The 26,862-nt window shown below is 38.9% G+C and overlaps 1 protein-coding gene across 9 annotated transcripts in view; it reads left to right on the plus strand.

Moving 5' to 3' along the window:
• The window catches only part of Grm7 (glutamate metabotropic receptor 7), a 920,878-nt gene that overhangs the window by 260,204 nt on the left and 633,812 nt on the right, over positions 1-26,862 (plus strand). The window lies entirely within an intron of this gene.

A 26,862-nucleotide genomic window follows, 5' to 3' on the forward strand; every position in this document is an offset into this window, starting at 1 on the left:
CAAGCAGAAGGAGGAAAACACCAACCCACCCAAAACAATTTCCACCCAAAATTTACAGTGCCTACAGGACATGCAGGGATAAAGATAGAGCAGATAGAGCAGCTATTGAAGGAATGCCAACCAACACCTGGCACAATGAAAGACCCACCCTATCAGAGAGTGCCAATCTTTGCATTATGAACTATACTCTGCCATGCTTGCAGATAGCAGCCTGACAGTACTGTCTTCTGAGAGGCTCTACCCAGTAGCATCTCAAACACATACATAGACTCACTGCTAAACAGAGTAAGGTGTCTCGTAGAAAAGTGGGAGGAAATTATTAGAGTAATTATCTAACTTTTATTCTACTGTGAGAGTCATTATTAGCAAAAGATATTTCTGTATCGACATTATAATAATCTGTAGAAAACAGAAAGGGAACATTTTATGCATCTCGCATATAATATTTAGCAAACATCTTTCAGGGCAGGTTCCTGCCATTACATGAAAATTGTTTTCTAAAAATGATGTTTAGATTTTTTAGTCCAGGATAAATCAGACATTGAAGATGCCAACATGCATTTTACAAATGCTCCAGTGTGGGGAGGGTATATGTCTAACCTTGAATGTGAACATGAAGACAGCCAGGAAGCCATGGAAAATTACTTGCCTAGGAATGGAAAAGCCCCCTGTTTTCTGTTGGGATGCAGTTGGAAATCCTGAACCTCAGCTCACAAAAAAAAAAAAAAAAAAAAAAGGTCAGCTAAATGACTGTAAGTGGAAACATCTTTAAGCTTGGTAAAGGTATATAATTCATAAATGGGCAAATATGAATTTCTGTTTTCCTCTTTTTTTTTTCTTCTCACCCTTCCCCTGTTTAAATTGACTTCAGTTTATCATCACCAGAACCTTTGCTAAGACTGTCTGAATATTCTGCTGTTTTCTTTAGTCTATTGGCTTGAGAATGATTGGTGGCTCAGAAAGAATGATATATTGGGATGATAGTGAAACAGCTGAATGACAGTTGACTGTTGTATGTTCTCCTTAATGAGTTGACTTAAGCACTGAAATATACTGTTCCAAATCATCTTTATTACACTCTGAAGAGACACAGAGACCTACTTATATATACAACCAAGACTTCCCTTCCTTGTATTTCTTTTTATTGATACTTTTGTATCTTTTGTGTATCTTTTTGTATCTTTTGTGCTCACTCCTACTTAGTCCAAGCGAAGCTTCACTGCAACTTCTATCATTAGACTTGGTGGTCAATACCTCCTAGATTTAGAAGAATGTTATACTTTTTCTGAAAACATCTGTTTTGACGCTTCTCTCTTGGCATTTAGGTTGGTCACCATTTCCTGCAGAGTATTTGGCTGCTCTCACTTTCCACCTTGAGTTTCCAGTCGCTTTTATGCTCAGTTGTGCTTTGCATATAATCTGATTCTTTCTTAATGAATTTCATCTTGAGACTTTTTTTTCTTTTTGGAGATATATGTTATCATCTCTGAATGTGTGTGTGTGTGTGTGTGTATGTGTTCACACCTGTGGAAGCCAGAAAATGGGGTCAGATATCTTTTTTTTTATTTTTTTTATTTTTTTATAAGTTACATTTTATTAACTCTGTATCCCAGCCATGTCCCAATCCCTCATTCCCTCCCAGTCCCTCCCTCCCTCATCTCTCCCGTGCCCCTTTCCAAGTCCACTGATAGGGGGGACCTCCTCCCTATTCATCTGATCCTGTTTTATCAGGTATCTTCAGGACTGGCTGCAAAGCCCTCCTCTGTGGCCTAACAGGACTGCTCCTCCCTTCGGGGGTGGGGAGACCAAAGAGCCAGTCATTGAGTTCCTCTTAGAAATAGTCCCTGTTCCCCTCACTTTGGGAAACCAATTGGTTACTGAGCTACCACAGGCTACATCTGAGTGGAGGTTCTAGGTTATATCCATACATGGTCTTGGTTGAATGTCAGTCTCAGAAAAGACCCTGTGCCCAGATATATTTGGTCCTTGTGGAGCTCCTATCCTTTCCCCATCAGACTAACTCCCCTTCTTTCTTATGATTCCCTGTACTCTGCCAAAGGTTTGGTCATGAGTCTTTGCTTTGAAAACACTGCTAGTTAGAGTCTTTCAGATGCGCTCAGTAGACTCCTGTCATATGTTCAATGCACATCCCATCTGTCTTTCTAAATGAGGATTGATCATCTTACCCCATGTCCGCTCAAATGATTATCTTTTTTAGGTGTATAGATTTCATTATGTTTTACATATCTTATAGGTCTATATAAGTGAGTATATCCCATGTTTGTCTTTCTCCTTCTGGGATATTTCACTCAGAATGATCTTTTCTAGATCCCACCATTTGCCTGCAAATTTCATGATTTCCTCTTTTTTGATTGCTGAGTAGTATTCCATTGTATAAAAATATCACAATTTCTGTACCCATTCCACCGTTGATGGACATCTGGGTTGTTTCCAGGTTCTGGCTATTACAAATAGATTACAACAGATCATCTGGAGGTATCTCCATTCCTGATCTCAAGCCGTACTACAGGGCAACAGTAATAAAAACTGCATGGTATTGGCATAGAAACAGAAAGGAGGATCAATGGAACCGCATAGAAGACCCAGAAATAAATCCACACACCTATGAATACTCGATATTCGACAAAGAAGCCAATTCCATTCAATGGAAAAAAGACAGCATCTTCAACAAATGGTGCTGGACCAACTGGATGTCTACATGCAGAAAAATGAAAATATATCCATATTTATCACCCTGCACAAAACTAAAGTCAAAGTGGATCAAGGACCTCAACATAAAACCAGATACCCTAAATCAATTGGAAAAAAAAGTGGGGAACAGCCTAGAACTCATTGGCACAGGAGACAACTTCCTGAACAGAACACCAACAGCACAGGCTCTAAGAGCAACAATCAATAAATGGGACCTCATGAAACTGAAAAGTTTCTGTAAAGCAAAGGATACCGTCATCAAAACAAAACGACTGCCTACAGATTGGGAAAGAATCTTCACTAACCCTTTATCTGACAGAGGACTAATATCCAGTATATACAAAGAACTAAAGAAGCTGAAAAGCAGCAATCCAAGTAATCCAATTAAAAAATGGGGAACAGAGCTAAACAGAGAATTCTCAACAGAGGAATATCGAATGGCAGAAAAACACTTAAAGAAATGCTCATCCTCATTAGCCATCAGGGAAATGCAAATCAAAATGACCCGGAGATATCACCTTACACCCATCAGAATGGTCAAGATAAAAGACTCAAGCGATAACACATGCTGGAGAGGTTGTGGAGAAAGGGGAACCCTCCTCCACTGCTGGTGGGAATGTAAACTGGTACAACCACTCTGGAAAGTTATCTGGCGCTTTCTAAGACAACTAGGAATAGTGCTTCCTCCAGACCCAGCTATACCACTGCTAGGTATATACCCAAAGTTTGTTCAAGTACACAAAAAGGGGTCAGATATCTTAGAGCTAGAGAACAATACAGATTGTAGTGAACAACCTGTTATTGTTGAGAAAATGGAACTGAACTAAAGTCCTCTAGAAGAAAAGAAAGCTCTCTAAACCATTGAACTATCTCTCCATCCCTTAATCCTTGACTCACTGCCCTCATCTTCCTGTTCCACATATGTCTCATATGTCTTGATCTGTTCAATTAACCAGTTTTTCTGTTTGGTCTTCTCTTTCTGCTTTCCACACAATGCTGGTACCCTGGAATTCAAGCTTCCATTCGTGACGTAGCTGTCATAAATACTATTACTGTTGTGATGGTTCAGGGCTAAGTCAGAAGAACAATAATAGCATCCCCTAATTCTAATACTTGTTTTATTGAGGGAGCATTCCAGTTAGAAGGAAATCTATGACTTGGGGAGTTTCACCCCTTCAAACTTCTGGAAACATCCTTGAAATGTTGATTCCTTTTCAATATTTGGCATAGTTTCCCAATAAAACTGTATGGACATAAATGAAAGTGAGTAAGGTGAAGAATGTTAGTAGAAGTCACCCAATAAAAATCTAAGTTTGACTTTCACACACAGGAACGTATACCTATACATATACATGCGCATACATGAACTACATATCTGCTCACACACACAAATATGAAGCTTGGCTTTCTCATAACAACTTTCATTAAGGCTGTCTGGTAACTGATCAATAGAAAAGGTACAAGAAAATTTAACCTTTTTTATTTTCCCATATTATAACAACTACATATTTCTTTAATATGTAAAAGTTCAGCTACTGCTTAATAGATCCAGTTTCCTCTAAAAATGAACAACATTTTGTAAAAAGGAAGAAAATGGGTTGAAGAGAGAGAAATTATAATATTTTCAAGCAATAATGAAATACACACAAAAAGAGAGAGAGAGAGAGATGGGAATACACTATGTAAGTCACATGGACATTGTTAAAAATATTATCTTTTGTATCTGAAACACAAATGAGCTAGTCTAATAAGATTAATGCTTTTAAGTTTTACCATTTTCATTTATTTCTTTTCCATCATCCTCCTTTTCTTTCGTACTAGCTGTAGAGGATATATATAATAAAGATTGCCTGTGGTAAGAAAAATTAATCTGAATTTTAAAAATATCCTCTTGGGTAACAGATTTTTGGAGCTTTCCTCCAAATGACTAACGATTTAAAAAGCTTATAAAGTGTTTTTGATCCACCCTGGGCTGAACTTTCAATCCAGGCTAGGCATTATAAATTCCTATCACAAGATACCTATTTGCTTATTTTCTGCCTTTTGAACACTTATTCTCATTTAGCGGTGGAACCCTGTTGAGCTACATTCGATTTGCTGACATTGCTGCTTTAGTTGGCCTTTGGAGGGATATTCTGCAGAATGAATGTTTACGTAGCACTCCATACCTGTATTAGAGGATTGTTGGCCATGACAATATTTACAGGGCTCACATTTTCTGCTACTGTGGTCACTGACATCTTAGCAATTGTGTTCTTCTCGGAGCAGTGAACCAGCTAACTACAGCATCTCCTCGGTATCTATTTTGAGAGTGAATCACTTGTGCTTGTAGAAATGGGATTTATCTATAAAAATGGACCACTGATTTGTCACTTTCCCCTCAGGTGTTTTCCTAATTATAATTTGTTCTGTGCTGTGTCAGGAAATGGGAGAATAAAAAATCAGATTCCCTTGAACTTCTGTGAAGAAAACAGGATCAGCCTCTCTTTGGAACTTGGAAAAAGTGGCCTAGGAATAGCTTAAAGATAAAACCCACCCCCTAGTGAAGATATGCTATTGAATTCATGTGGATAGACTGCCTTTAGCCTTAACTGAACTTAGCTAATGACGATCCCAGTGATTTCTATCCCAAAACAGGCTGGTGTTCTGGTTCTTCCAAATTTGAAAGGGCCCTTCTAAAGATGTTGTGTCTGTTAGCATGACCACACCAAAATTTCCACTGTGTGTGGTCAGTAGAAGTCAGACACAGGACACTGAGACAGGGTGAACTGGAATCAGGACCACTGATCACAGGAAACTCTGCACATTGTTAGTTTTGATCCGAGAATGGTCATGTGACTGAAAGAAAGCTGAGCCCTTTGACCTGCTTAGACTTTGCCACACTGTCATGTTTGTCAATGTGTTCATTCATGTATACCCTTTTACCGGTGCTTAGACTTTAGGGGAGAAAAATAGGCTGACTTTGTTAGAATTATCTTCATGAGGAATTTTAAATTACCCTTGATTTACACAGACCTGAATATCTCAGAAATCTATTGGGGCTATTCTTATTTCTCACTTCCTTTTCTGTCTCTTCCCATCTGCACTTCTTTTTCTTTCTCCATTGTTCATATTTTCATTTTATACTTTACTCTTATCATTCTGTTTGTTCCTACTCTCACTCACTCCTCCATATACACATACAGCTTTATCATAACAAATAATCTAAGTTTGTTAAGAAATATATTTTGGTGAAGACTGAACTTATCTGTGGTCATAAGAACAAATTTTAGAGTGTCATTAGGCATCCTGCTAGTTTAGTAAAATGATAGTTGTAGGTTTACCTTCAAGATCCATGATGTCCTAGCCATGGGTCTTTGGCTAGGTTTCTGGTACTAGGCATGGTTTTCACCTTGTTGATTGGATCTTAAATTTAATTAAAGAGCTGTTGGTTACTGGCCAGGTATGAATTCCACTATTGCAGCATTACTGTGTATCATGATTATCATGCCATGATGGTGATTGCTGTGGTCATGAGCATCATAACTGGACAGAACTGTTGTTGCTTCCTTTCTTTGGAAGCTTACATGGCAACTTCCAGCAGCATAAAAGCTAGTCATCAGAAGGCTTTTAGGTCGGTTTTAGCTCAGTGTACTCTGTGTTCCCTGTCTAAAATGCATGGTCTTCAGCACTCAAAAGAATTGCCACTAGTTTCAGGTCTAGTGTCACATCTTTCATTTAGGCCTTGGGTAGCAAACCTGTAGTTCTGTTGATGTTAGTTTCCAGGTGTGGGCCTGGGAAGTTGATAAACGTACTTTGGGCACTATTAAGGGTCTGCCAGCATTTGCCAGCAGCTGGTGCTGGAGCTCCCGATCACACAGGCTTGGCAGATCTCTGGAAATCTTCCACCAATGAGAACTTAGGATTTTTCTTTTCTGTGTCTTTACTACCTTCTAGCCCTCTTGAGTGCAGGATTCTCTGCAAGCCCCCTTTTTCCTGCCCTGGTTACTCTACTATTTACTCGGCCTCTTCTTGCTATGGCTGCTGCTGCTCTTTCCCTAGTCCAGAAGCCTCTCCTGTAGTTGTGTCTGTAGCATTCTGCTCTGCTTCTTTCATGGCTCGTGGTGCAGTTCTTTGGCTGCTCATTCTGCTTTGCTATCTCTGCTGCCACTGCCCTCCCTCTCATTCTCTTGTTTCTTTCTTCATGGTGCCAGGTGAAGAAAGAACAAGAGAAGCACTTTATCAGGCTCAGGTTGCCACACCAGAAAAGGCCACATAGTAGACTGATGTTCAGCCACTTCAGCAACTGAGCTGAACAGGCCACTTATACAGCCAGAGAAACTGTGTTTGCACCAATCACAGCAAATCTCAAGTGCAAGCAAAGGTTTGCATTTGCACCTTAGAGAGCTGTGTTTCCCAGCATGGATCAACTGACTGTTCAGGGAACAAGCTGAGTGTAGACAGGCTTGAACTAATTCCTGTGTATCCACTCACCACCACTACAGAGAAATGTGACTGACAGTATGTTTCTAACCCAAATGACAGTGCTGCTTGCATGAGCTTGGTCTATGCATGCTGACCTATTCATACAAATGAATTAATAATTTAACACATTGGTTTTTATTCTTATGCTAGCTGTTAAATCCCAGGTGGCTGGTTTCTATAATAACATTATTTTCCTCTCATTCATGTGTATATGTGTGTACACTTTTTGTACAAGTACGTATGCAGATTTTTATGGGTGGACATAGATGCATGTATTTGTGTATACGGAGGCCCAAGGGTGTTGGATCTCTAGAACTGAGTTCCACATACTTTTAAGCTGCTATGTGGATGTTGGGAACTGAACCTAGGTCTTCTGTAAGAGCAGTTAATGCTCGTAACCAATAAGTTTTCTCCAAGCTGTGAATATGAGTTGTTAATTGCTCAAAATGAAGGAAATTAAATGACCTATCTTTTCAATATATAGAAGACTGTTATGGTAGGAAAAACATGGAGTTTAATAATTTATCATAATATTTTCTTTAAACAAAAGTTAAAATTAAATGGTCTTTGCATTACTTTTTTATTTGCTTATATGACAGTGTCTTGCAACAAAGATTAAAATGGCCTTATATCACCATCCTGCCTCCTGTTTGGTAGGTTTTTAGGTGTGGATACACATTAAACTTGTGCAGCGCTGAATATTTTTTAGAAGAATCTTTGGCACGAGGCTGAATTCTTCTGGTGACCACTTGCAAATGCCAATAGGAAAGAACCTACCACAATAAAATCATGGTCATGTGATCATACTCACAGCTTTTATTCCTGGAATGTGTTCATGGACATAGCAGCATTGCTCGGTCATTGCAAGGCATCAGTACTCTCAGCATCCCTTCTTCCTTATGATCAGCACACAGTTACAGGTAGGGAAGTATTGGCTGTTAGCTTTGACTCCTTTGCCTTCTGCGTCGTTATTCTGGAGAGTGGGTTAGCCATAACTCCATGATCAACCAGCTTTAGCTACTTGGAATTTTCTGGTCTGGAGCAATATACAACCAATTACTTAGCCATCTTCTGTGACTGTGTCAAAAGGCAACTGCTTCCTCTTTTTACTTATTTTTTTTAAACTTTGTTCTTTCTCTACTTCTCAGTTATATTACTTAAATTCTTCGTACATGAACACAACGAAATACGATCCTATCTACCCTCCACATTCCCCCCCCCCCGGCTCTCCCAAAATTCCCCTCCTCATCATGTCCGACTCTAAAATTAATGTTCTCTCTTTTTGTCACCCTTACTATTGTTCTAATCCACTAAGCCCAATTAGCATTGTCCACAAGTACACAAGTGTGAGTTATCTTCCTGTTCCTGTTACTTTTTAACTGAATATTTTCAATTCCTGAGTGGTTAATAAAATGCATTACAAAAAAGTAGACCTCTCACAAATCTCTCTTTGCAACTAGGTATGAATGAGGAGCCAGCCCTGGAGAATGACGCATAGGTAAAAGTACTGTGTGGGAGATGGGATAGTTTCCTAGAATAATAGCTCTACAGGGGTACACTTGTTTCCCACTTTCCCGTTCTGTTCTCACTGCCTAGAATGTTTGTAGTCACTGGTACCTCAGCAGCAGTCAGAGATTTTAAATGACACTGATGGAGAAAGGAATGTGCCAGGGGGACAGAACAGAAGCATAGGTTCTTGGGAATCAAAGTTGCCATGCCAGCAATGGACTGCTAGCTTATCTATCGTATATGAAAGTGAATCAAAATCGGCTCTTTGGTATTTTCTATTTCTGTGCCCAAACTAGTTCACAATACTATTTAAATATTCAGAAAGAGACATTAAAATTGGTGGGTAGGGAACTAATATACTAAGGGACTGATAGCTTGACAGAAGAACAGTATGTGGTTTGCGTAGTTAAGTGTAGATAATATAAACAATAAACAATGACTGTTTCTTTCTAACTCTATGACAGTGTTACATACATAAATTCTTTACTCTCTAGCATCATTTATTTCTGAGAAGGTAAAAATCTGAACCCATTAGCAAGAGCATTCCATCCTTGACCCTTTGGGAATGCCTTAATCTATTAGCATGCCCCTTTTAACCTCAGGTCTAAAGGACAAGAAAGAGGACAGAATGCCCAAGTCTAGCCAAGGCTTCCCTTTAATACGAAACTGTGCATCACAGAGATTTGAAGCACTTTTCCAAACTCTTCTCTGAAGCAAACTTGTTACAAACACAACCAGTCAAGCTGCCATGGAGAACATTCCCTGTCTCCCTCACTCTCAAAGGGGAGTATTCAAGTAGAAATGCAATTACATGCAAAAAAAAAAAAAGTTGCAATCATCCTAATTGGAAGATGATATGGTGTCAGGAGATATGATAGCAGAAGTTGAGACTGCAGGAACTGGGGATGGAGTGTTGAAAGTGAAAGATTCTAGAGAAAAAAAATCAACATTTCTAAAAAGGAGAATCTTCTCAGCTACTACTACAGCTTGAAATTTTACAGTGGAACTTTATGTTCTCCCTCTCTCTTCATCTCTTTCTTTCTGTCTTTCTTTCCTTTGTGTACTTTCTCTGTCTCCCTCTATTTCTCTTAGTCTCTGTCTTTCTCTCTGCCTCCTCTTGTCTGTTTCTCTGTATCTCTGTGTCTCAGTGTCTCTCTCTTTCTCTCTCTCTCACACACACACACGTGCGCGCGCACACACACACAGAGAGAGAGAGAGAAAGAGAGAGAGACTAATATGATCAGAATCTACTGACCCTGGATGGACATGGCCAATGTATTTCTGTGGCTAAGCCTTGCTTTGCCAAAAGTTTTACCATTTATATTTTGATCCCTTTATTTCTTCTCAATGCTTATCTTTTCACCCAGTAGCTAAAAAAAAAAAAAAAAAAAAAAAAAAAAAAATGAAGGCAAAGAGAAAGAAAAGCTGGATAAATGCTAAACTTTATATTTTTTCACCAGAACATGTGATCTTCAGGTGGGAAAGTGAGCAAATTCTCAATTTCCAGGAGCTGGCAAGGAGTGGGCCACTTCAGGCCTTCAAGGAAACAAAGAGAACCCTTTGCTGCAGACCTTGTGGAACAATCAGCCGTACTTCCTCTAATTGAATCCTTGCTGAGTGATGCCTGTAGCTAATGAAGGTGCTTCTTAAGGAGTTATTACATCAAATGTTTTTGGGATTTAGTAGCTCTTGAGCTCTCTGTTCTTCCAGGAGTGTAGTAACTTATGTTAGATAGATTATGGGTTTTTTTTAATTAGAAACAGTAGTTATTATAACATAAGAATCCAGATGAATTTAGATGAGGCTCTTGTTCATTTTATTATGTTTCCACATATCTACTCTGGATGCCAGTCAAGTAGAATCATAGATTCCTCTCTCAAGCTAGACAAGTTTGTTGAATTTCTTTAAATTCATTACCCTATGTGTTAGTCTACACATTCATTTTTGCCTTATCTTGTCACTGGGAGGCATGAGGCATTTGTCCTATAGCTGGTGGAAATCTACTTTTTTTTTTTTCTCTCAAGACCAGCTTGGTAATACCTGACTTTTGTATCTTATAAACTCCCAGACTTCAATAGTTATTCAGGTCTCAGTGACCCTTTGTGTTCTGTTTAGTACAGTGCTTCCTACTGAGGGATTTCTGAAGAGCACCAACCATAAAGTTAACATAAATATTGCAGGGAAAGAAGAGATTTAGTCTATTATTACTTTGAATGCTGTGTTTTCTCTTCCTCACTCATCACAGGACAGCACATTGATGCACTCATGATGCTATTGATACATCCTTTAAGTCCTAGGAGCTTTGGAATTGTCTAGATTCTATTAGTGTGTTATAGTGTGTGAGATTTTCAAGTTAAGACAAAATTGGTTACCACACCAATGCAATATTATATTATGCATTAAGTGAGAAGGAATTATTTCCCATAAAAATCTTATGACTTACTGTTCTTGTATTGTAAGGGATTTTTCTTGCCTGCATTACAAGAATTTCAAGGCACTAAGTGAACTAATAAGAAAGCAATTTATTTTCATAAGGGAGGAATTCATGACTAACTAACTTTAACAAGTAAGCCATTTTAAATATAAGAATTAATGCATACTTGCCTTTCTCTTCTGGAACATGATCACCTCTTTTTTTTTATTAAATTTATATTATTTGAAATGTATCAACTTGACCTTGGCTCTCCCTGACCACAAGGTTACATGGCATTTGATTGTTGTTGTTTTGTAAAACATACTTTGTTGCCTATTTACCTTTTTAAAAGTGGAATTCATACACACACACATCTTCCCTTGATATAGGTTAGAATCTTGAATTAACTATGACACTCTTTTTTTTTTTCTTTCAATCATAATGGATCAAGATTTATTTTTCTTTAAACTAAATCAAACTTGTAAAGCTGGTGGTAGTCCTCTGAGAATCATTTGGGTTTAATTGCATTCTCTTTTGAAATATCAATTCTTAAATTTAAAACATTCCTAGATGTATCCCCATAATGGACTAAAAATTTGAATGTGTTGTAATCATTCCTCTGAGAGACCAGATGACAAAAGGAGCCAAGAAATACAAGGGGCTAATAGTTGGAAAGTAGTCATAGCAGAAAGCAGAATATAGAAGGGAGAGTCTATAAGGCATTAACCACAGCTTCTCTTTTCCGTTTATAGTTTGTGACTTTGGTGTCATGATAGAAATTGTACAATCATCTTGTAAACTTCAGCCTGGTGATTTTCAAATGAGGTCATGTGGCTTACTCATATCCTCTCACATTATATCCTCAGTGGAATATTTTGCATTTTCCTGTTTTTAACTCTGGCAACTCCCTATGTTTGTCACGATGATCAAACCAGGACATGGTATGAATACCTCTTTCTACCACTGACCAGCCTCCCCAGTTCCCAGACAAATTTCAGTTCTGGTAACGGGTGGACACATTGACATTACTAATGACAGTCTGAAAATTCAACATTTGGTGTCTAGTCCACCAAACTTCTACTCTTGGGACTCTAGTCATTTTGAAACGTGAATGGGATGGAGTGTACAGTCATGGCTAATATAAAGAGCACGAAATGGACAATGCTCTGAATAGGTTTTCTTTCTAAGGACAATTCACAGACAAATAGGAACACTATTTTCAAAAAGATAATTCTGTCTCTTTTCTTTCCACATCTCCAAAATGTGCATTATGTTGGGAGCACAACACTAGGGAAAAAAAAGACCTCAAGGTGCTTTCACTGAATGCAGTGTGAGTTATGGACATACTATGTAGTATGTCTACAACCCGCAGAAGTCCTTAGAGACCCACTTCGCGCTATAACAGAAGTCCCTACAGAAGTGCAACTACAAAGCTTAGCTCACAAATTGTCATAGTAGAGTGCCAGTGGAGGTGAATAATTTCTACTTTGTAGCATTTTTATCCTGGAATGAATCTTGAGGTCATATGGTAAACCCCTTTTATGGGTAGAAAAATGGTCCTGAATAGTGTGTTTAACACAGCTGCTGCCGTTTTTAAACCTTGTGCTCATCATCCATGAGTCTTAGTTTTTATTTTATTTTATTATTTTTAATCTTATACTAGAATTATGTTATACAATAAGCTCTGTGTGTTGTCTCTGTATTTCAAATTTGTATTTATGTATGATTGATTAAATAAAATGGAATGAGCTAATGGCAAGACAAAACTATATTATATAAATTCAGGCTTCTTGGGAGCCACGAAGGAAGGGAAAAGGGAGTATGCCCTGGGTGGGGGGAGAGCAGGAAAGGGGGAAGGAGTAGGGGGAAAGGGGAAAAGGGGGCAGCAGAACCAAGATGTCTGGACTATCTACTTAAGGTCCTCTGGAAGAAAAAGCTCCACTCCCAGGTAGAGGGCAGGGTATAGCAGCCACTCCCCACAGCAGGTAGGGCCTTCAACATTCCAATTATAATAAATATCAGGCAAAGAATTTTTTTCTGACCACTTCCAGCTGACATGCGGGATGTTGATCTTGGGAGATGAGGCAAAGTACCAAAAGCAGGCTGCTCTATCTGCTGTCCAGGACCCGTGAGACCATCTGCAGCTAGGCTACTGCAGGTCCAACTGATGCAGGCCAGGAGGTTTAGGCCTGAGCACTCAAGCTCCGAATGCAGGTCCTGAGGAAACAGTATGCTGGAACATATATGTGTTAGGGGAAGAAGACTAAGTCAAGTTGTCCAACTATTAGGCCCATGGACTTTTTGGCCCATGGTCTTGGTAGACTGGGGAGGGGAGTCCCAAAACCAGGGGAGGAATTCTACCTTCAGGAATAGGCAAGCTGGGAAACAGGCTGTTGGATGGTAGCGCTTATTTGGAGTGTGACCTGTGGATTCCAGTGGATCTCCTGAAGCTTAAAAGAATCTTTTTTCTCTGCCTGCCTATCTATCTATCTATCTATCTATCTATCTATCTATCTATCTATCTATCTATCTATCTATCTATCTATTATAATTTAGTCACTTGTATCCAAACTGTAGCTTCTTCCCTCATCTCCTCTCAGTCCGACCCTACCTTCTTCCTCTCCCTTTATGCCCCTCCCCTAGTCCACTGATAGGGAAGGTCTTCCTCCCCTACTATCTGACCCTAGCCTATCAGGTCTCAATAGGCCTTCCTGCATCTTCTACCTCTGTAGCCTGGCAAGACTGCCCCCTTAGTGGGAGATGATCAAAGAGCTGGACACTGAGTCCATGTCAGAGACAGCCTCTGCTCTTCTTACGAGGGAACTCACAAGGAGATTGAACTGCCTATGGGCTACATCAGAGTAGGGGGTCTAGGTTATCTCCATGAATGGTCCTTGGCTGGGGCATCTGTCTTTGCAGGCAACCGTAGGCCCAGATTCTTTTTTGCTCTGTTGCTCTCCTTGTGAAGCTCCTGTCCCCTCCAGGTCTTTCTATTTCCCCCTTCTTTCATAAGATTCCCTGCACTCTGCCCAAAGTTTGGCTATGAGTTTCGGAATCTACCCATTCTATCAGAAGCCCTCGATGTTGGGTTCCTGCCCTTTTTCCTGTTTACTCCTGCTTCTGATATCTATACTCTTTGCCCTCCTAAATGAGGATTAAGCATCTTCCCTAGGGTCCTCCTTATTATTCAGCTTCTTTAGAACTAAAGATTTTAATATGTTTATCTTATATTATATGGCTAATATCCACATATAAGTGAGTATATACCATGTGTGTCTTTCTGCTTCTAGATTACCTCACTCAAGATAATCTTTTCCAGTTCCATCCATTTGCCTGCAAGTTTTACGATTTCCTTGAGAATCTTTTTAAGTTTACAAAAAGAGACAAATTGTCTTGGGAGACAATTCAAAATCTGATTAATGTTAAAGCTCTAAACAGTTCTCAGCACAAAACAGTAGCATGGGAGGGTGGTTATATACCTGAAATTACTTTTTTATCACCAACCTTAAAACAGCATCTTAGACCCTCAAACACTTCATCAGAAGCTCAGACTTTACACAAACTGTTCATTTTTGAAAGGGCTGGTGAATCCTTGTCCTCTGCTGTTAAACTGACCCTCAAACCCATCAGAGACCTGAGAAGGATAAATTACCATAAGAAGTATAATCCAAGAGACCTATGTATTAATTAATATGATAGAGGCCTACTCATTATTCAGATGGCCTTCCCATTAGGCTCCTGAGGTGTCAGTGGCTCTGAGGGCACAAGTCCTAGAGCAGCATTGCCACATCAGTCCTCAGACAGTGGGCCCAGCAAATCTGAAAGGCTTCCTCTGTGGAGGAGGAATATGGGAGAATGAGTTACTCCACCCTGTCTACGCAAAATGGGGCAGTTAGCTCTCCGAGTGTCATGCCCGTCCACAGTTCAGGGAGGGCCCCAGCACTAGGGCAGTTGGCGCAGTCCTGCCCAGCATCACAGTTGTCCAGGTGGAGTCATCTGACACTGTACCCAGATCTTCCTGGATGTGCTGAGGCCACCCTTGAAGCTGGAGTCTCTGTCATATCAAGCCTTTTTTTCAAGCATTTAAATGTACTAATATGCAGGTTTGAAGACCATCATCTACCAACTACAACTAAGCCAAAACAAACAAACAAATAAAACCAAAATATTTTTACTGTATAGTTACCAATCCTAGGCTTAACCCTGAAAACGTAAAACAGGAGACTAGGTAAAACCCAATCTGTTTTTTTAGCATGACTGAAAATATAGTTCTGAACTAGTATGAAAGGAAAACTTTCAATCATAGATCCAGTTCATAGACTGGCAATCCTGCGGATCCTATCACACTGCATCATTACAATGTGTATGCGTGTGCATACATGCGTGCCTGCCTGCCTGTCTTTCTCTCTGTGCATATGTACTACCTGTGTACAGGGGACAAAAGATAGCTTAAGATCATTTGATGGTAAGACACCCAACATGGGTACTGGAAACCTAAGGTGGATCATCTAGAAAAGTTGGAAGCATCTGAGCAAGTAGACTTTCCAGTCCCAGATCTGGGTACCCTTTTATCTCTGGACTTGAGCCTCACATTTCCCAGTTCTGAGATGCATATGACTTATATGTTTGTGTCCTTTATACTCTGTCAAAAATCCTGGTATTGCGCCTTCCTCATCAGTCATTCTAGCTTTCCTGTTCCATTTCTTTCCTGTCATTTCTGGGAAAAAAACAAAACGAAACAAAACACAATTTGCATTTCTTTGTGCATTGTTCACATGGTCCAGATTAGGCTAAAGGCTCCTCTTGTCTTGTAGACTGACCTGAGTCACCTGTGTCAACAATGGGATTCTGAATATTCTAAATATGCCTGGAAATAAGGATGTAACAAGAGGGGTGGTGGAAAGTGATCCTAAATAAAAGCTAGAGAGCTATAATCAAAGAAAGGAAATGGCTGCTCTGAGAGCAAAGAGGGAATATTTTAATGATGCTTTTGCTCAGCAATGTTGCTGAAACTGTATCTGAGAATGGTCCGTCTATGGACTTAAAAAAAAATCACAAAAAACAATTATAATACTTCTGAACATGTTCTGTGGACGAGCATGGTTTGCAGCCTCCAACTCCACAAAACTTCTTGGACCTCAAGAGCAAAAAAACCACTTAACAGATAATGAAGGTCATTAATGATTTACAATTGAAGATGTAAACACTGAGTGGAAAAGGTGTTGAAAAATCTGGCAGTGATATCTATCATGAATGAAGTTGTATAAAACTATAGAGTTAGAACTAAATGAAAAGTTGTAGTCGTCTTTCAGTACTTGGACATAAATACTGCTAAAACTGCGAATGGCTGCCTGGCTATCCTAATATGAGAAGAGATAGTATCTGTGGAGGATATAATTATAAATTGAAAGGAGTGATACGTCGAGAAATAAGCCTGAAAGGATTATTCAACCATTTTCCCTTTTGGGGGGATCCATATCAATAAAGCTTAATAAGAAGTAAGAGCAAAATTACTGCTGACTGTGAACTTAATAATGCCCCACTGGGACTTCATTAATATCTCTACAGGTACACTGGAGCATTATCTTAATTGCACATGATACTTCCAAAAATTGCCTTTTACAACGTTTGTGGAAATTGCCCTCTGGAACAAGTATTCTTACATTTTGTATTGCCTTCCCTGGGTATGAGTCCCTAGGAACAAAGAGACCTCATTCAAATTTCCAGAAATAAGATGTTCCCCAGATGACTGACCTTGTCAAAGGCACTGCCCTTATTATGTTAAGAGGAAGGATGGATTGTCAGAGAATAAAGGTCGATGTGCAGGAACCAAAATGCAAAAGTGCCTCCCTTTATTTTATTTTGGATAAGTGCAACTGTACTTTCCTTGATAAAAACAAAACAAAAAAAATTGTAGTGTGTTGTGGTGATAATTAAGTTTGTGCTGGAGTAATGGCACCCATTTAAACTTTCAAAATGTATGTATTAAAGTAATCAGAAGCACATCTGGAACCAAGGCTTGAGCTATTTTAACAGATGTCGACAATAAGATGTCTGTAAGGGCATGTTTTCAAGCTGAAATCAGTTTGCCTAGTAGTTGTTGATTATGTAGGAATTATGGGATAGAATTAAGTTGGTCTTATCAACACTTAGAAAATGGAACTGCGTCACACACCCGGAATATTTTATTTTTTATATTTCATGTGTGACCGTTATTTACTCTACAAAGGTTAATATATCCCATCTTTGATTTCTTTCCTTTTAGTTTTTGACTTTAGAGTAACAATATTAACATAATATTGTTAACATAAAGACACTCAGCTAGAACTGGGGACCCAGGATCCTAAATACCTTATTTTCTGTTTATGCCTGATGACCTTGTTTCTTAGGTGCTAAGGAGAACTAAGCATAGGCCCAACTTATTTAAGAAACAAACCCAGTGAAATATGAGACTAAGAGGAAATAGGGGATCCTGCAGGCACTATGACACATGCTAATTCTAAATATTTAAGAGGAAGACTTAAGGGAAAACCAGAGGAGGAGACTACTAAATGCCTCCCTTCATCTCTCTGCTCCTGAACTTAATTCAGAACCAACTTTCCTTGTTTCATATTCTGAAGAAAAGAAAATAAAATCTCAAGAAAAGTCTCCATAATGAAGAAAGTGAGATAAAAAGTTATGTTTTCAGGATGATCTTTTCCAGTTCACACCATTTACCTGCAAATTTCATGATTTCCTTATTTTTTTTTTATTGCTGAGTAATATTCCATTGTGTAGATGTACCAAAATTTCTGTGAGGTATCCCAGAAGCTGAAAGACACACAAGGTATATACTTACTCATAAGTGGATATTAGACATATAATATAGGATAAACCTATTAAAATCTGTACACATGAAGAAACTAATCAAGAAGGAAGGAGGACTCTGGCTAAGATGGTCAATCCCCATTCAGAAAGGCAAACAGGATGGACATCAGAAGAAGGAGAAAACAGGGAACAGGACAGGAACCTGCCACAGAGGGCCTCTGAAAGGTTCTACCCTGAAGGGTATCAAACCAGATGCTGAGACTTATGGCCAACCTTTGGGCTGAGTGCAGGGAATCTTATGAAGGAAGTGGGAAATAATAAGACCTGGATAGGACATGAACTCCACAAGGAGAGCAACAGAACCAAAAAATCTGGGTACAGGGTTCTTTTCTGAGACTGATACTCCAACCAAGGACCATTCGTGGAGATAACCTAGAACCTCTGCACAGATGTAGCCCATGGCAGTTCAGTGTCCAAGTGGGTTCCATAGTGATGAGAACAAGGACTGTCTCTGACATGAACTGATTGGCCTGCTCTTTGATCACCTCCCCCTGAGGGGGGAGCAGCCTTGCCAGGCCACAGAGGAAGACAATGCGACCACTCCTGATGAGACCTGATAGACTAGGATCAGAAGGAAGGAGAGAAGGACCTCCCCTAAGAGTGGACTTGGAGAAGGGTATGGGTGGAGAAGGGAGAGGGAGGGTAGTTTGGGAAGGGAGGAAGGAGGGAGCTACAGGAAGGGATGCAAAGTGAAAAGTGTAATTAATAAAAACTAAAATAAAAATATTAAAAATTAAATTAAATGCACCATCACCAACAACAAAAGCAGTGTGTTTTCTAGTGCCCATCACTGGCCACCACTGGCCTGCCCTCCAGGGAGCAGAGATTCCTGTTACTGTGTAACCCTCTGGCCACAGTTCCTGGACATTAGGAACAGCCTACAGGGTCTTGTTCTCTCAGCATCATTCTATCCATTTATTTTCTGTTTAATTCATTCAAGAAGGATGGATCCTGTTCCAGTTCTCTCCCAGGAGAATTCTGCCCAGTGATGAAGGGGTGATTTATAAGGACCTTGCCCTCCATGAGGTTAAGTGCTCTAAAGGAAGAGGGAGAATAATAAGTGGATTGTAATTCATATAATTGTTTAATCAGAATCGTGAAGCTCGATGCCACAAAACAAAACAGTTTCAGGGGTTAAAAAAAAATAACCATCAACTAATCTTCCAATAAGCCATTGTTTTCCAAAGCAAATAACAAAACTTGAGCAAGAATTTAGAGCACCTCCTAGTGGGGATGGGAGACACGAATTGGGCTTACTTTATCTCTTCATTATCCTTCAATATCGAAAATAATTCAAAAGCTCCAATCACTTGTATTTTTGAGGTATGAACAGGTGTTTTGAATGTGCTCATTAATGTGTGTATGAAGTGACATAGTTAAATGTTCAGTTTCAGAGCTGGGGAAATGGCTCAGCACGTAACTGTCCTGTTTCATGCAGGAGGCAGAGGCTTGGTTCCTAGCTCTCATATGGTGGCCAACAACACTTTATTACCGGATATCCTGAGTTTCAGGGATCCGAACCCACTTTGAGTACCAGGCACACACATGGTACATATATATCAACACACACACACACACACACACACACAAAATACTCATGCAACTAATTTATAAGAAATCTAAAAAAAAAAAGTAAATGAAATATTAAAAAAACAAATGCCCAAATTAATTATTCTAAAAGGTGGTCTGTTCTGGCTTTGTTTTCCCTTTCAAATGGGATTTGTCAAACCATACAGGTGTATACGAATATAAAAGGTTAAGTTAAGGAAAACGTTAACTGGACTTTTTCTGTTAAGTGGAAGGTATGGATTTAAGAAGTGTTGTACACGATGACTTGACTTTGTCTGGTTTTTTAAATCATTGATTTTTAATGTTTATTTAACTTTTTCATATTGTTCAGAAATAATCACAAAAGTTTATCACAACATAATTTTCTGTGATAATTTTGAAGCATGAAAACAGGTCGTTCTCAAAACTTAATAACATGAAACTTGTTTTTCATTTTATCATCAGTGTCGACTGACTTGAATCTTGGAAAATATCATTGAAGTTATGACTAAATTTTATTTTATTGCTATTTTTATAAATATGATTAGGAGAGAGAGAGAGAGAGAGAGAGAGAGAGAGAGAGAGAGAGAGTTTGCTCAGTGGTTTGGAGACCCCTTCTTAAGTATAGAACTTTCACTGGCTGTAAAGATAGAACTTGCACAGAGGACCACGAGTCCTAAGTCTTCCCCTTTCCTTAATCACCTTTTTTTTTCCTGCCTAATTCCCTTCTTTAAGACCAGTTTGAACTGCTGAAACAGTTTTAGATGTTTGACCTTCCATTGGAGCATGAATGACTTACCCAGGATTGTACTCTCAGCGGAAATTGTTTCTTCCTTGCCCAGTAGCTGTTTCTGTAACTCAACAATTAAGGATGCAAATATCATACATAACTCCTCACTCCAAGCTGAGATTTGGTTTGGCACAGGCATACACAGGTTTTATACTGTGTGTCCAAAGGCGTGGCTGCCCTGCTGTGTCCAGAATATAATCCTTCTTTTAGTCATGTACCGCCTTAGGCTTGTCCACGTTTTCTGGAACTTCTTTGGAAATGCTTACTAAGTCCTTGTTGGGGGATCACAACTTCTGGAGGATCTAATGCTTCTGGTCATTGTAGGTCCTTGCATCCATGTTAAAATACTCTCACACAGATATATATATATATATATATATATATATGCAAATAATTTAAAATAATGAAAATAAATTAAATCCGTGGGAGCTGTACAGAAATGTACACTTTTAATAAATCACAAGAATATATTTTGTGCAAATGATATATTAATGTTTATACATTCTCTGATTGTATTACATAAATACACACATAGTTACCTTGTTGCGATAGTAGAAGATGTAAAGGGTTGGAGGAGACATTATTTTATTCAGGCAATGGGAACTAAGAAATTGAAAATGTTACAGCAGAAAGTAATAGTAATAGTCTTATGAATAGTCTTGTTCACCAACATGGCACAGAATAGGATAACTATCAGGCATCTATGCAGATAACAAAAGGTTGAAAGGCCCTTCAGATTGTCTTAATCATAGTTTCTTTTCCTGTAAAGATAAAACTAATGTAGACATAACTGTAATAAGGAGATTGTAAATATATACCTTTAACACATAATGATCAGGCAGTTGTCAAAATAGGAAGCAATGAATGGATTTGTTAAACTTGGTGAAAGAAAGGGTAGGAAATAGTAATAAAGAAGGAATCCTGTCCTTTATTGTCATTGTTGTGTCTTGAATATCTGAAATTAACTTTATATAAACACCCATAAGAAATTAGGAGCATCTACAAGTTTTGACACAGGGGATAGATCTAATTACTAGAACTGAAGCTGACTATCACTTTCAGTACTTTTTCTGTAGTTGTTTTAGCTCTGTGGTGGTGGTATGTGTGGTGAGGGAATGGAGAGTGTTTGTGTGTCTATCTGCATATGTTTATGTATGTATGTGTATGTATGTATGTGTATGCCTGTCCTTGTATATGTATACCCAGAACAGAAAAAAAAAAAAAGGCGCAGTAGTTCTCAATATTGCTTTCCCTTATTTCTTTGAGATGGGGTCTATCACTGAAACTGAAGTTTCTGATCTTTTGGTCCAGGTTGACCGGAAGCCAGCTCCAGTGATCTTTCTGTGCATTGACTGATATGGCTACAGGCAGCTCCTTTTTGTTTTGTTTGTTTGTATCTTTTCCCATATTTGTATTGTCAATTTGAACTTAGATCCTCTTGCTTGGACAGCAAATGCTTTATTGCTGATGTATCTTTTTAGCCTGAGTTATGTTCTTAAATATTATAATGTTGTGATAGGTGCATAATTTTTAAAACTAGTAAAAAGAAAAATTAAGAACTCCATGGAGTTTTCAAAATTTTGCCCTTGCCTCTTCAGTATAGAACCTTCAAGAGAACTGGAGAACTTAGAGTGATGTTAGATCATCCAGGTCAAAACAACAAAACACTTTTTGCCAAGTTATACATTAACCAGAAAGATAAATTAAAAAAAAAAGACAAACATGAAGTGTTAGTGCTTACAATTATTCAGTTTTACAGAAGTAGATTTTAACCTGTGGTGTTTGAGAAAATGTTGATTATAACACAGAATTTTTAGGGAAAATCGATTTCAATAGAGGAAAAAGCTTGAGTCTGAAAGCATAAATTGATACATAGCTATTACAGTGAAGGTATAGAATAAACACGTGTGTATAAGTTCATATAAAGAATTAAGTATGTTCTTTTTAGTTTTCTTCTAAAATGAAATTATGGAACAGAAACTGTGATCCTTTGACCTCACTCAAGTCACAAGCTTCTTTATGGATAGTGTGTTAGCAATTCTAGAAAAGAAGCCTTTTGACCTTGGCCTTGGCAATGACATGTTATTGTTTTGGACACTACTCTCCAAAATCAAAACTATGTAAATGCAATATGTGCAAACTGAAATGTCTTTAAAGGAAAGAAAACAGCAAAGTACAGAGAAAGCCTAAGAGAAAGGAATTGTATAGAAAACATGCACCCCACAGAAAGATGTATTAGTTATCATAGATATTTTATCTCTCTCAGTGATGCAAATATAGGCCAGATCAGACCAGATCAAAAGCAGATAAATGCAGGCTTCTTACTGAGCACTGCTTCTGTGTGGGTTCATCAGTCCCAAAGAACAAGGCTGAAGAAGTCACAAACCTGGGCTAAGGGAGGGAGGTTTTATAGACCTTAGGTGGTAACATACCAGCAAGGAGCTGGGGCTGTGCCCAAGGGTGGTAAAAAGCTAAATCCCTGGGCAGGCACTTGAGTGGGCTAGCAATGTCAAAAAGACAGGATGCATCAACTGCCAGAAATGCAGGACTGGGCTTTTGGTGCCATTCCTTTGTTTAGAGTTTTCTCAGTGCGGGCAAGGTTAAGAGAAGGAGGGCAAAGGAGGTTTCCCAGTTTTTACAAGGGTAAGCAGGGCTTCCAACTGGACAAGTTATTCATACCACTATAATAAAATACACGAAACGATTAACTGAGAAAGTCTGTTACTTTTCTGTTGTTGTAATAAGATACTGTGACCAAAGCAATTTATGGAAGAAAGGGTTGATTTTAGCTTAGGGCTTCTGTATAGGTTGGAGGAGTAAGGTGCCAAGGAGATGGAGGAAGCTGAGCGATAACATTTTAACCACACATAGGAATAATGCTATAAACTTTTTTAAATTTTTATTAATTATAGTTTATTTCCATTGTATCCTACCTGTAGCTTCCTCCATCTTTCCCTCCCAATCCCACCCTCCCTCTCTCTTCTCCACTCATGCCCCTCCGCCTGTCTACTGATAGGAGAGGTCCTCCTCTCCTTCCATCTGATCCTAGTCTATCAGGTCTCATCAGGAATGGCTGCATTATCCTCCTCTGTGGCCTGGGAAGGCTGCACCCCCTGAGAGAGGGGTGATCAAAGAGTAGGCCAATCAGTTTATGTCAGAGACAGTCCCTGTTCCCATTACTATGGAACCCACTTTGACACTGAGCTGCCATGGCTACATCTATGCTGGCATTGTAGATTATCTCTGTGAATGGTCCTTACACCTAAAGAAACTAATCAAGGAGGAGGACTCTGGGTAAGGTGCTCAATTCTCATTCAGAAGGTCAAAGAGGATGGACATTGGAAAAATGTGAAAACAAGGAACAAGACAGGAGCCTACCACAGAGGGCCTCTGAAAGACTCTACCCAGCAGGGTATCAAAGCAGATGCTGAGACTCATAGCCAAACTTTGAGAAGAGTGCAGGGAATCTTAAGAACGAAGGGGGGAGAAAGAAAGACCTGGAGGGGACAGGAGCTCCACAAAGAGAGCAACAGAACCAAACTCTGGATGCAGGGGTGTTTTCTGAGATTGCGATAAAGTCTTAAAGATGCCCCTAGTAATGCATCTCTTCCATCAAGTCTCAGCAGAAGCTATAGAGAACATCTCTTCCTTAAACCACAAAAGAGAGACACAATTTGTGTTGTCTCATGGTTTTCCCTTGTTCTAAAGCACAAATCAGGACATAAAGAAAACTCTGGATTATAACCCACATCCACAGTCCTGTGGCCCAATACCTGCTAGGTAAGAGAGCTCTAAAAACTTCTAGACCATTCCAAAACTGTGCCTTAATCGTAGAACCAAGCAATATTGCATATGAGCCTCTAGGTGCTATACATTACCATGTATATGATTATCATGTCTATCACTCATAACCAACCCATAGTAGAGTGCAGTCCACAAGGACTTGTAAGGAATCCACACCATAGTATCAAGTTACATGACCCAATTGAAAAATGGGCAAATACTTCATTCCCCCAATGAAAGCATACAAATGCCCAATAAGGATGTGAAAAGTAGCTCAACATTAAGATGAACAGTTGTCCTCATACATTTATAGAGAGTGTTCACCTGGATTTCTAGAACTACCAAGTGTAAAAACACCTGTATTATCTATTCCTTTCAAGAGTAATAAAATCAGTAAAGTGAATACTTATTAATAGGGGTTTTTATTAAGTCGGCTTACATGATGATATGGTCTGGATAGTCTGGTAATGTATGTCCTTACATCAAAGAAGCCAAAAGTATCGTAGTTGCTCAGTTCACTAGCCTGGATGTCTCAAAAGTTCTAATCTGATGATGATGGCCTGGACTATACCTTAGAGCGATGCTGGTATGAAGCCTATGTTAGAAGTCCAGAGAAGCTTAGTATCAGTGGATGAGTGCAGCAGTCACAGCAACAGGACGGAAAAATTTGGCAGCAGGAACAAAGGATAGCAAAGTAAAACATGGTTTCCTTCTTTCGTCTGTTCTCTTACCTGGGCTGCTACCAGACAGTGCCCACATTTAACACAGACCTTCCGACTTCAAATAACTTGATCTCTTCTTGCTGGGATGCCCAGTGGCTTGACTGTTGATTCTAGATCCAGTGAACCTGACAGCCAAGATTTACTGCAACATTGTCCTGTATTAATAGCATAAAGTGAGTGCTTTCATGGAACTTGAAGACCTATAGTGACAGAGACGGGGCAAGGCTCCATTGAGTGCTGTTGAAGAAAGTGATTGATTTTTTTTTTTTTGTTAAGATTTATTTTTTTTAATCTTATTTTTCTCATTAGTTACATTTTGTTAATTCTGTATCCCAGCTGTATCCCTCATTCCCTCCCCAATCCCATCCTCCCTCCCTCATCTCCTCCCTGCCCCTTTCCAAGTCCACTGATAGGGGAGGACCTCCTCCCCTTTCATATGACTCCGTTTTGTCAGGTATTTTCAGGACTGGCTGCAAAGTCCTCTGTGGCCTAACAGTACTGCTCCTCCCTTGGGAGGTGTATGAGGGAGATGTCAGCTAGGTGACTTAGAAGTTCTTGTTCAATGTTGAAAGAAACATATTGAGCTTTATGGAAGAAGCTTTGTTCTTCATTAATGATCAGTATTGAAAAATGAGAAAAGGAGCATCAATTTTTCCCTACTACGTCTTCTGTTTTTCTAAACCTTTTAGGTGATGGGTTCAATTAAGAAAACAATAAAGAAACAGAGATATGGTTCAGCAATTAGGAGCACATGCTGTTCTTTTAAAAGATCTGAGTTCAATTTCTCAACACCCATGTAAGTTAGTTCACAATAACCTGTTCCCAGGAATCTGATGCCCTTTTCAGGAATCATTGAATGCCTGCACACTTACATGATCATATCTACACACAGTCAAACACACTCATACCATAATCCCCCAAAAAGTTTAAAAATAGAAAGCAATAAATTATTACAATGTGACTCTCTTAAAAATCCAAGGAAATTAAATTGAAAGCTCTTCAAATTAACAATAGTTTTAACAGGGATACAAGTTATATAGTAAATAAGCAAAATTAATATATTTGTATATGCAAGCAAGATAGATAAAAATATTAAATTGCCTCCATACTTGCTGCAATGAAAATAATAATTATATTGAAACAAAGTTAATAAACAATGGGCAAAGCCTACACAGAGACAATTATTTGATTTGACTTGGATTAAATAATAGAAATGAAGAAAACTTTGCAATATATTTTATTACTTCTTTGAGAAGTTTAAATGTGCATTTAATGTTTTAAAATCATATTCAACATGCATTCTTCGTAACTCCTTCCACTTCCACCCTCCATGTCCAAATCCCACCTCAATTTTAGGTCTATTTTTATAGTCCATCAAGCCCAGTATTTATGGCACATTACTTATGCCTGTTTCATTGTATAACTAGAGTTAGATTGAACTATTTGGGGTAATACCCTTAAAGAAAACTGACTTTTGTCTCTCCCCTAAATTGTCAATTTTGAACAGCTCCTCAGCTAAGGGAGGGCTCTTACAAGTTGGAATGCTGACTGCCTTCATCTTATGAAAAGGCTTGTGTAGACAACTACAGCTCTTATGATTTCATGAGTGCACTGTGTCCTCTCATATCCAGAAGGAACTTCTTCAGCTCTGTCCTCCTAACCATCAGATCTTATAATTTTTACCCCTCTTTTGCAATGGTGCCTGATTTCTAACAAGGGACACATAATATTTGTAAGAAAGATATTTTTTCCTCTTTGTTTCTTTTTTTATTCTTTTTTAATTTTAATTTAATTTTATTTTTAATTACACTTTACTTTGTATCCCCCCTCTAGTTCCCGTCCCTCCTCCCCTCCCAAACCTTTCCTTTCTCCCTTTTATCTGCGCATACCCCTCCCCATATCCACTGGTAGGGGAGGGTTTCTTTTTCTTCCTTCTGATCCTAGTCTGTTAGGTCTCATCAGGAGTGGCTGCATTGTCTTCCTCTGTGGCCTGGTAAGGTTGCTCCCCGCTCAGGGGGAGATGATCAAAGAGCAGGCCAATCAGTTCATGTCAG

The sequence above is a fragment of the Meriones unguiculatus genome, chromosome 5 (assembly GCF_030254825.1).
Source record: "Meriones unguiculatus strain TT.TT164.6M chromosome 5, Bangor_MerUng_6.1, whole genome shotgun sequence".
NCBI lineage: Eukaryota > Metazoa > Chordata > Mammalia > Rodentia > Muridae > Meriones > Meriones unguiculatus.